Consider the following 12,169-nt stretch of genomic DNA (forward strand, 5'->3'; position numbering starts at 1 on the left):
CTGCATACGTTGTCTTGGTCCAGACCACGGTTGGCAAGCTTGTATAGCGTGGGGCTCGCTGTCATCGAAATCGCTGAAGAACAAACTAGCCAGGGGGAGGGAGCTCATCCAGAAGTCGCCTCCAGAACTTCGTGAAACACTGAGCCAGGCCCAAGGTAGGGCCGCTATTTTCCATCGCACCCCACAAAGGAGATTCCTTCCCAAGGACTCTGCTGCGCGGGAGGGACCATTCAGGTCCTTGTACCAGCACGTGCAGTGAGGCTACTGCAGCTACCGGCCTTCGGGCTGAGGGATCTTTGGATCCTCCCGGTGGCAGTGTTGAGGGACCGGAAGGTTCTTGTACTGGATTATCATCCGAGGGGCTCCGCCCTTGTACTGGCAATATGACTGAGGGGCTACGCTCAAGTACCGGCAATACATCCAAGGGGGCGCTTAAACACAGCTCTACCAACGCCGGGTCGAGGGTGTCACACCTACCGGGCCTAGGCCCGAGGAGCAGGGTAGGCCTTGTGATCCACATGCAAGAGTCTTGGAGGAGGCTGGGCCCAGCAAGCCGAGCAACACGTTGCAGGCACGTGTCATGCAGCTCGACAAGGCGGCCGCCGCACCAGACAGAGGCACCTGTCCGACGCCATTCCAGGAGTTAGGAGAACAACGAGTGTCAAGGTGGGACTTCCCTCAACCAGGTACGTGGCCTACAGCCTATCCTTCTTATGCACAGGGCAGCTTCCCACTGCGTCCATACGGGCAGGGTATGCAGCATCTCCAGCAGCTCCCGGCTATCCCGTCAGTACCCCCTACCACCTCTCCGGCCAGTGAAGAGGGATTCTTCGAGAGGTTCCTTGCACTCATGAAGTCACCTCGGATGGGGGTTTTCCTCAAGGACTCCATCAGGGAGGTCCTCCCTACGATGCTAGAAGCACCACAAGCGCAGCCGCTGCCTCTTGTCCCCCAGCCGATTCCTCAGGTGGCTCCGCACCAGCTTACGCCTCATCCTCAGCCGCGGTCACTTTACCCTAGCCTCCGGCTGCAGCTACTTGTCCACCTCCACAGGATCCTCCTGATCCACAGGATACAGATGAGGAGGAGGATCCGGACACGCCATCCTCAGCCAGGGCCTTCCACAAACATCTTGCAGGGCTGGCGGAGTACCTGGGCCTACCCCAACCCGAGGTCGAACAGCCAGCAGAGGGAGTTCTGGCTGAAGTCCTCACGCGACGCCCCTCTGCCAAAACGGTGATTCCACGGCAAACAGATATAGTCTCCCTGGCCAAGAAGGGTTGGCTCAAGCACCACTGGGTCCAGCTGGTCAATCAACGCCTGGGCGCCAAGTACAGGCAGATGGAGGGGGATCTATGTGATCACTGCGACCCTCACAATTGTGACGGCCGAAAATGCTGCCTTATTTATTTATTTTTTTAAACCCCTTTACACCACATCCCCCCATAATATTACTATATCATATACACCCCACATTTATATGTAGTGTAAGGGGGGACAAAAAAAAAGAAAAGTCGGCATTTTTGGCCGTCGTAATTGTGAGGGCGACATTTTTGGCCATTACCGATGGAGGGAGATACACTCTTGTTATCGGCCCACCCTGAGCCACACTGCTCGGTGATCGCTGCGGCATCACTATACTCCAAGACGCAGTCGTCCTCAGCCTCCTCCTCTGCGACATTGCTAGGCAAGGAGGAGAAGATCTTGGAGGCTTACGGGAAGAAGCTGTATTCCAACGCATCCTTGCATCTTAGTCAGGCCAACGCTGATGCCATGCTGGCTGCCGCTAACCAAAGGTTATGGAAGGAAATTGCGGACACCCACCTGGAACTCCCTATGCAGTGGCAATCACGTTTTAAGGCGGGGCTGGCTGAGGCCAAGCTGGTGGCGCAGGACCTCTTGGAATCTAACGTGGCCCATATTGGCACCTCTGGCGGTGACATCTGTATCGCCACGGACATGAGAAGGACAGCCTGGCTTCGGGCAACAAAGTTCAACCCGTAAATCCAGGAACACATATTAGATCTACCATTCGTGGGGAGGCCTCTTTCACTCCTCCACGGATGAAGAGCTGGACAAGAAGAAAAACAGCTCACAAACGGCTAAGTCTTTATCCATCTTGACAAAGACCCCGCCCATGTCGTACACCCAGTCACAGCAGTGCTCTGACAGGGGGTGTACATACGGATACGTACGGAGGGTTCCGTGGCTTCCAGGAACGGACATCCAGGCAGCCTCACCGCTCGCTTTCTCAGAACGGGCTCAAGCAACAAATAGTGGGGGAATAAGGGCTTTTTCCAGTCCCCCTCCTCCGCGACAGCCTCCGAGGGAAAGAAGACATGACACGTCGCTCCGGGTCCACGTGTCTCCAGTGGGGGGCAGGCTTACTCTTTACGCACATTTCTGGTGCCAGAATTTCATGGACCCATGGATCCTCTCCGTAGTATCCACGGGGGAACCGCCTACCCATCCATTCCAGGCCCCCCCCCTCTGCTCCCTGAGGTTGGGACAGCAACTCTTCTGGCAGAGATCCGCTTGCTCGTAGAGAGCCAGGCAGTGGAGGAAGTCCCAGCCTCCAAGCGAGGCTTGGGCTTTTACTCCAGGATTTTCGCCATTCAGAAGAACCAGGCAGGCCTGAGAGTTGTGCTGGACCTTTCCACCCTCAACCTCTCCTTACCCCTGCAAACATTCAAGATAGTTACGCCAGCTTTTGTGCAAGGGAGACTGAATGTGCTCCCTGGATCTGAAGGACGCGTACCTACACGTCCTGATTTGGCAGCCCCATCGTTCTTTCCTTCGGTTCAGGATCATGGGCTACCATTTTCAATACAAGGTCCTTCCTTTTGGCCTCAACTCGGCCCCCAGGGTCTTTACCAGCCTCATGAATACAGTGGCTGCCCTCCTCAGAGCGTAGGGCCTCCACATCTACCCATACCTCGATGACTGGTTCGTCAGGGCTACTTCTCCGGTAGCGGTTCACCACTCCCCCCGTGCCCTTAGGAACATGATACACGATTTAGGCTTCTCGCTCAATCTCAAGAAGTCGCAGCTGTAGCCCACGCACTCTGACATTCTTGGCCTCATCTGGGACACGTGCTCCGTGAAGGTATTTCCATCGGAGAACAATATCTCGGCCATCAAGAGGGCCTCTGCCCACTTCCTCAGCAGAGAGGTGACTTTGACTTGATGGTACCAGCATCTCCTGGGTCTCTTGGCGGCGGTCCTATTAGCCGTCCTGCACACAAGACAGAGGATGAGGAGGATTTAGCTGCACTTTGCGGCCTCATGGAACCAGTAGCGGGGCTCTCACTCCGAGAGGATCAACGTTCCTCCATCTCTCCACCCGGACCTAACATGGTGGTCCAGGGACTGCAACCTGCGGACGGGCAACCGCTTTCAGCCCCCCACTCCGCAGGCCACCATCACCACAGACTCCTCGCTCGAGGGCTGTGGAGCCACCATGGACGATTTATCGGTCCACGGTACATGGACCCGACAGGAACAGGCATAGTACATCAGTTGGTTAGAGCTGAACGCCATCTGGCTAGTGCTCAGAGCATTCCCACCACTTCTCAGGGGCAAGGTTGTCCTCATCCAGACAGACAACTGGACCAGCATGTACTACATCAACAAGCAGGGAGGCACCAGGTCCCCTCCTCTGTGCAGACTGGCTATCAGCATGTGGGAGTGGGCCCTGGAAAACGACATCTGCCTCACGGTAGTCCACCTCCCGGGGGAAGCCAACCTGGAGGCAGACAGGCTCAGCAGGTTGGGAGAAGACAATTACAAGTGGTAGCTAAATGACCTTGTTGTTCAGGAGATCTTCTACAGGTGGGGTCATTCCCAGGTGGATCTCTTAGCCACCTGGCACAACATGAAGTGCCCTCAGTTCACCTCCTGGCAGGGACAGGGCCCCGGTTCCCTGGGCGACGCATTTCGGATTCAGTGGAATGGCATGAAGGCTTACGCCTTCCCGCCCACTCCGCTGATTCACAGAGTTTATTTGCAAGATCAAGGAGTCTCGCCAGCTCAACATCATTCTAATAGCTCCATGATGGCCGGCCAGGCCATGGTTTTCGTACCTGCTCTGCCTCTCGGAGATGCCTCAGATTCACCTCCCGATGGGCCCAGCTCATCTTCTGGCGCAGGAGGGGGACAGGGTCATCCACCTCGCGCCACAGAAACTCGCCCTCGCTGTGTGGTACCTGAGCAGGTAACGCTGGGGCAGCTCAGCCTCTCCCAGGCTAATCTGGAAATCATACAGGGCGCAAGGAGCAAGGCTACCAGGGCCCAGTATAAAAGCAAATGGACCAGATTCTGCCACTAGGCATCGACCCCCTGGCATGCACTTTGGACGATGTGCTCTCCTTTTCAGCGCACCTCGCCCACTCGGGTGTGCAGGTGGACACCTGCCGTACATACCTCGCAGCCATCAGGGCTTACAGGAATTCGGAGGAGGGGATCTTCTCCTCCAATCCTATCGTCCAGAAACATTTGACTGGGCTTGCAAGGCTCTACCCACCCGTAAAGAGGGTGCACCCAGTGTGGGATCTCAACATAGTTTTGAGCGCCCTGGCGCACAAACCGTTCGAGCCAATGGCGTCTGCGGACATCAGGCTGGTCACCATCAAGACAGCCTTGCTGGTCGGCCTCACCTTGGCTTGCAGAGTCAGCGAAATCCAGGCGCTGGTCACCTCAGAACCATATACTACCTTTCACAGGGACAAAGTAGTCCTACGAACACATCCGGCATTTCTGCCTAAGGTGCCGTCGGCTTTCCACCTGAATGAGGAAATAGTACTTCCTACATTTTATGCAGATCCCAAGGACGAAGCACAGAGAGTGCTGCACTGCCTGGATGTCGTGCGTGCCTTGAAATTTTACTTCGACAGGACCAAGGGCTTCTGCAAATCGGACACCCTGTTTGTCACTTTTGGAGGCTCAAGGCCAGACTATCAGGCCTCTAAGGCCTTCAGATCCCACTGGATTGTCTCGGCCATCATGGAAGCGTACGAGGACCAGCACAAGCCGCTTCTGGCCAACATGCACGCCCACGCAGTCAGGGCCAAGGCAACGGCCATCGCATTCCAGCGCCATGTCCCTTGGCAAGTCATAAGCAGGGCGGCCACTTGGGCCACTCCCTCGGCTTTCTGCAAGCATTGATGTTTGGATGCCAGCTCTAGATCTGATGCAGCTTTCGGACAGGCGGTTCTCAGGAACCTATTTGCTTAAGGAGGGTCTCCTCTCCACCCTGGGACTACATTCAGTTGTAATCGCCCATGCAGTATGGCAGAAAGGGGACGGGACGTAAGAGTAATTATAAGTTACTCACCGTAGTGACTAACGTACTCTTAGTCCATAGTCCCCTTTCCTCCATCCGTCCCACCAACATCCCCCCCCTAATAATACTGGTGTCATTAGGCAATGTTAAATCTATTGTCAACACGTCTATGGGGACTGAGGTGTGGCGGCGGAGTCGGGGCAGCGCATGCTCCCTGGGCCGCACCCCTGCGCGCCTCTAAATTTAATGGGGAAGAATGTTTTTTCTGGTGAAAAAGGTTCCGTCTCCCGTCACTTGGAAGGGACGCCCATGCAGTATGGAGGAAAGAAAGGGGACTATGGTAGTCACTATGGTGAGTAATTTATCATTTCTTTGCTCCCCCTCTGGGATCTGCATCACCACTTCCTGAACTTTCCACCCTCTTCAGCACAACTGGCATCTTAATTTTTTTTTTTAACAACTTTATTTAAGTCTGGTTGCAGCGGGTTACATTGATAGCTTTAATACAGTTGTAGTATTATCACTCTATCCCCATACTCCCCTCCCCTCTCCCCCTGCCCCTCGCACTCTCCACGCCCCTTCCTTATCAGCGCGGATTCCCCTTCTCCCAGGTCTGTTCTCCCAGTCGGCTCTTCCAACTGTGACTTGGCATCTTAATCTTAAATAACGAAACAAATATTGAAATCTTTTTTTGTTCTTTTTGCCCCCCACCCCCAAGCTCCCTGTTTCCCGTCTTTAAGACCCCACCCCACCCCAACTCCTCACCACCAGATTTAACCCCTCAACCCACCCCCACAAATATTTTTTAAACAAAAATTCAGCATTTTTCTGTATTTTTTTTATTCTTTCAAATTTCATTCTCTATTTTATATTCGGTAACATCATTGGATACCATTGGGAAAATGATTATTAGTATGGCTCTTTGGAAGGGGTAAATGTTCCTGAGACCTGAGCAATGTGCTGTCTGTAACAGCTGATTTACTGAAAAGTAAAGGGTTAGGAACTACTGGAAGATCTGAGCATGCCCAATTTACCTCCCGTGGCCTTCCCAGCCCTGTTCTCTAACCTTAAACAAGGGACATTGCCGCAGTAGCTAAATATATTTCTTTGATATTAGCATACTTGATTGAGAAAAATTGACCTTTTAAATTTGACCGAATTTTCTTTATCATTTTTGGGGGGAATTTAATTATATATAGGGGCGGGGTAAGGGAATAGGTTAAGGTGAGGGTGGGGATGGTCTCCCCCTGCATTTTTCGAGCAAAATAGCCACCCCAAAAAATTCAGTCAAATTTGAAAAGGTAAAAAAGCTTTGATCAAGTAGACCTAGTATAGTGAAACTGAGATGGCCAGTTCTTTTTGCATTTTCATTACTATTTTTTGGACTTGGGACTTAGCTACTACATAGTTTCTAAATCAGATCTCTGTTTATTATTTTTGTTTTACCAATCAGTAGTAAAGTTTCTAAAATGTAATGGGTATGTCACCTGTCGTTATGCAATTGTTTTTTTTTTTACTACCATATAGCAGATTGAAAAGTACTTACCTGTAACAAAAGTACTGCCTGTAACAAAGGTGCGCCTGCGTCCCGTTCCCTTTCCTTCATACTTGTGCGACAGTCTGTCGATCCTTCGGGACGGGATCAGGGCTTTTGTAGTACCATACAATAAAATGTTCGGCCTTAATTTTATATTGGAGGCCCAGCGCCTGCATGGCCACATGCTCTGCCTTCCCAAGACCCGCCTCCCGGCCTCGATTCTCAGTCCTTTCCTCTGCGTGGGCAGAAACGGACATATTGGCACCAGCAAAATATTTTTTCCCACCCTTTTTTCTTTCTGTCAGGAATTTTTCCCTCATCTCTGGTCTCGCAGTCTTTTTCGCCCGCTTATGCTGGGACTAAAAGGCTTTGCCTCTTGCGCTTCGTGTCGTCGGAACTACTCGGCTTCAGATCCTCATGCGTTCTGTTTAGAGTGTTTTGGTCCGGATGACAGGTGGGATGCTAGCTTCTCCTGTGACACACTTTTGGCTTGGGTCCTCGTCAACACCTTCAATGCTGGGAAGAAGTCTTCAGTCGGTCAGCGCAGGAGCACATTTGTGGGTTTATGTCAGGAAAGAAGCGTCGACCGGTAAGAGACTTTCATTTCAGGGTACCCCGGGCCACTGGTTCCTCTTTGTAGGTGCTCGGTTACGGGCGGGTTTCCCTCGAACCCTAGAGCTTCTGGGGCACGAGGGCTACAGGCTAGATTGGATACCGGAGTTTTCTCCAAGGTTCCCCTCTCCGGCTAAGGCTAGTACGAGGTTCCCCTGTTGGGGCTAAATATATGTGGACTCTCCCTCCCTCCCCACTAAGGTTCCCTCAAGAAAGGCTAATCTATTTTCCGGCGATGCGAGGTTCCCCGCACAGGGGCTCAATCCACCGGGTCTAACCCGGAGGGTCCCTGACAGAGGGCTAAATCTTGTACCGGCACAGCCGAAGTTCCCTGCACAAGGGCAAAAAACGACTGCACCCTGTCAGGTAGTACAGTGCCTTCTTCAGTCGTGTCACAGCCATACAGTTTACCCCTGTAGTGCTGGACCAACCTTGTACCAAGAGGACCAAAATGGAGCCAGCTACCTGAGATCTCGCATCCATTCCGCCTGAGACATCTACAGTGTCATCTGCGATAAGGGATCGTCCCAGGTCCACACCAAGTGGTCCTTGGATCGTGACACTCCTGCACCTCCACCCAGAGCTCATTTGGACCATGATTCATTCACCCCCTTGTCTCTGCCCATCACCTCTTCTCTGTTGTATTACGCAGATCCATGGATGTCTACGCCAACTTGGCATCTGATCTCCACAGAATCGTGGTCCAGGCCAATACCACCTCAGAGGCAGATGTTTTAGCAGCAGAGATCGCACCAGACAGAAGATGCTTTCTTCAGTAAGTTTCAGGTATTAATGCACTCAGATCCTATGAGCGCTCTTACAAAGATATTTTCAAGGAGATCATTCCGAAACCTCCAGAAATAACGTCACAATACCATCCTCTACCATCAAAGGTGCCACAAGCCCCTCAATCACTGCTGAATGCTCCAGTGGCCCTGCTGGCCCTTCCTCCCCAGGAGCCTGTGCCGCTACCAGCAGCAGAGTTTAAGGACTCGGATGATCTGGCTGAGGAGGAAGAGGGAAATCCCTTCCTCGGAAGGGCGTTTCAGGACAGGCTCATGGACTTAAATGGGTTCCTTGAAATTCCTGTCCCAGAGCCTCCACCTTCGGAAGGAGGTGTGCTAGCGGTGGTTCCATCCATTAAAATGTCTGAGAAGGTGTACTGCCGGTGGATCCATCCATTAAAATGTCGGAGAAAACTTGAGTGGTATTTTAAAAAGATGTCCTAGCAGAGAAAAGCAAAATGTGGCCAAAGCCTCACACTGTAACACCTACCAATAAAATAATCGACATGAGGTACAGGCTATTTCAGTTTTAGGAGGAGTTATCTTCTTGCCCCAGCCTCCTTCATCTGTGGTAGCGGTTGCTACCATATTTTTCAGGCCCTCATCATCATTGTTATCTTATGCCACCTTACAAGTGTTAAGCAAAGAAGATTGCATGCTGGAAGCCTTGGCAAAAACCGATTTGTGAATTCTGCACTGCAGACGAGACAAACTAATGCCACAGCACTCTTAGCAGCGACAAATCAGAGGCTTTAGAAAGATCTGGTGGAATTTTTAAAATGTATTCTGCCTGAGCATGCAGATCAATTTTGAGTTTGCCTGGCGGATGCCCGAATGGTTGCTCAGAACCTCTTAGAAGCAACGGCACACCACACGCCTTCTTCTAGGGGTTTTGCTATTGGGACAGATGTGTGCAGACTGGCACGAAAGAGGTACAGGATAACGTTTTTGACCTACCTTTCAATGGAAAAGACCTGTTCCATAACACCACAGATGAGGAGCTAGCGTACAATAAGGTGACCACACTCACCGCAAAATCCCCGTCTGTGCTGGCAAAACTGTCAGCAACCAAACCATCTGCAACCTTTAGAGCCAATTTACGCTCCAGATCCTTCTCTAGTTTTCGGGGTTTTCAGGGGCAAGGCTGCAGGACAGATTGCTCCAGCACCCAAAGAAAAAAGAGCAAAAGTCCTCTGGTAGGGTTTTTTACTCCCATGAGGCCAACCAGTTACTACTTCAGCCTCTCTTACTGATAAAACTCTAAATGATTGTCCTGCTCAGTCCCATGGGATCCGGTAGAGTGCAGAATTTCCCTATATTTAGATGCTTGGAGGACCATAACTTCGGACTCCTGGGTGTTGTCAGCCAGCAGAGGGTTCAGGCTTCCTATGCCCCCTCTTCCTGTCCACCTCTAAACCAGATTGGGACCCCTCTCTCTAATTCTGGTGATCTCGAAACATCTGCAGATAAAGGCTATAGAAGAGTCTGGACAGAGTTTCTACTCTCATCTTTTCACGGTGCCAAACTCTAACCAAGCAGGTCTGAGCATCATCCTGTATTTAGCGGATTTCAATCTTTTCCTTCCCCTTCAGAAGCTCAAGATGATTACCCTAGCACAGTTCCTGTCTGCCTTACACCAGGGAAAGTAGATTGATGCAGTGGAGCTGAAGGATGCATACCTACGTTTCTGTATATGGTCTCCGCATTGGAAGCTTCTGAGATTTCCGGTGGAGCACTCACATTTCCAGTACCAAGTCCCTTCCCTTTGGGCACAAGTTGTTGTCACCCAGGGTTTTCGTGACGATGATGGCAGCAGTAGCCCCTTTTCTCCGTCTGCAGTGTGTCCATGTCTATCCGTACCAGGACAACTGGCTGTTAAGCCGTGTGGTGAGTCATGAGGAGGACACGGACTCTGAGGACATGATTCACAAATTCGTAGTAAAGTAAAGGATAATGCCTAACTTTCCCCATCTCTATGGGTGGTCCCTGCCTATATTTCTAACTAAGGTGCTCGTCAGTCAGTCGTGCATGTTCAAAAGGAAATATAGTCTGCCATCCAAAAACGATCCTAACTGACCCTACCACTATAATAACTAACCTATGTCCGGAGAATTACTCCCTTCTCGTTGAGGGTATTTTAATACCAATCTGTGGACTTATCTGACATTCTAAGATGGTATCTTGTCACTTATTTTGTTAGTCTCCATAAATCTTCTGTTACATTCTGTATTTTTCCCTTCTCCTTCGGATCCCCTTTTAGGTTTCTTTTCCAAGATATGAATTCTTTATTGATACTATTGTTCAGGTGGCCTTTCTCTCTGGGTGAATTAGAACTCAACTTGCTTTGTCCTACTTGCTTATCTAGCTGGCTCTCTAGTATATTATCTGATTCACAATGCCCATTCCTCTGATATGAAATATCTTATAGGTTACCCCTTCTCCCAGGATATTGTTATTCCTTCTTTTAATACTTTAACATTTAGATTCTCAGTGTCTCTATTTCTGTTTTCCTGATCATTTAAGTTCATATATTTCAGAGTGTTTGTCTCTTTCTCTCTTTTCCAACAATTTCAGCTGCAACAAGTGATCTGCATGATCTAATGATCTCTCTTTGGTCTCCCATTCTCCCTGTTACCTTCTCTTACAAAGGGGAATGTCTTTGGCCTTGTTCCTTGGCGACCTCTTCTCGAGCCTAAGATCGTGTTTGCTTGGCCTTCTTTGGCGTGAAACTGGTTGCTGGTCTGCTCCGGTGTCCCATATTCTCGTCTTGGGTTCCTGTCCTGTGACTTTCTCTTGTTGGGGCTGCACCGGGACTTTGTCGTCTCATCCTCTCTTATTGGGCTCCTGCCCTGATGCTCTGTCGTGTCTGGGATACACCGTGACTTTGGCATCTCAGCGCCTCATGTTGGGCTCCTGTTCCGCTGCTTTCTCGTGCCGAGGTTGTGATTTGACTTTGGCGTTCCAGCTTCTCGTTTCAAGTGAGTTTCAAACTCGCGGTTTCCCTCTCTTGTGCGTACTGGGCTTCCTCCCAATCTTACGCAGCGCGGGTCCCTATCTAGGCCACTTATATCTTCCTCTCTCTCTGTGCTCTGCATACAGGGTCAATTTTTAACGTCCTCATCTCAGTGAGTTGCATTCTTTGATTTAAAGTGCAAGTTAATTTCTTGTAGGATAATGGTATCTCTGTGGAGATTCTTCGTCCCATTCTTTATCTTTACTGAATTCTGATATTGTAGAGCCAGTCATGTAGGCCATAGTGTGTACAACTGTAGGGAGTTTGTCATTGGAATGGGAGTCCTCGTCCCCTAAGGAGGAGTCTCTCCTGGGGAGGTCCCACTTGCCTCGACCCTTATGGAGGGTTTTGCGGAGCAGGATCCCTCCCTAGCCTCATCGGAGGAGGAGAAGGGCCAAAAATCCTTGGTGGTCCGAGTTTCAGAATCTGGGATTACTTTCTGCAACCCTCCCCCGCCAGGTGTTGATCACACCAGATTCTTCTCTTCGAGGCTGGGGTGCAACATTGAACAATCTTCAAGTCTTTGACCTGTGGGCGGGGGAGAACCACACACAGCATATCAACTACCTAGAGCTGAAGGCCATTTTCTTAGCACTAAAGGCTTTTCTCCCCAATATTCAAGGCTATATGGTATCGGTAACGACAGACAATTCCGTCTCGATGTTTAACATCAACAAACCAGGAGGAACAAGTCCACCCCTGCCCCCTCTTACTCGTCTGACCTTGGAAATGTGGGAATGGGCTGTTCGACAGGGTGCATGGCTTCAAGCAGTTTACCTACCTGGAGTGTCAAACACGGAAGCAGATCAACTGATCCATATAGAGGAAGCCAACTACGAGTGGCAATTTCACACACAAGTAGTGGACGATCTGTTCAACTAGTGGGGAGTCCTCAGGTGGCTCTTTTTGCCTCCACTCTAAAAAACCACTGTCCTATGTAT

The 12,169-nt window shown here is 50.7% G+C and overlaps 1 protein-coding gene across 8 annotated transcripts in view; it reads left to right on the forward strand.

Annotated features, from left to right (window-relative positions):
- The window catches only part of RELCH (RAB11 binding and LisH domain, coiled-coil and HEAT repeat containing), a 1,825,259-nt gene that overhangs the window by 1,082,492 nt on the left and 730,598 nt on the right, over window positions 1–12,169 (forward strand). The window lies entirely within an intron of this gene.

This window comes from Ambystoma mexicanum, chromosome 5p (assembly GCF_040938575.1).
Source record: "Ambystoma mexicanum isolate Mex_15411 chromosome 5p, UKY_AmexF1_1, whole genome shotgun sequence".
NCBI classification, from domain to species: Eukaryota; Metazoa; Chordata; class Amphibia; order Caudata; family Ambystomatidae; genus Ambystoma; species Ambystoma mexicanum.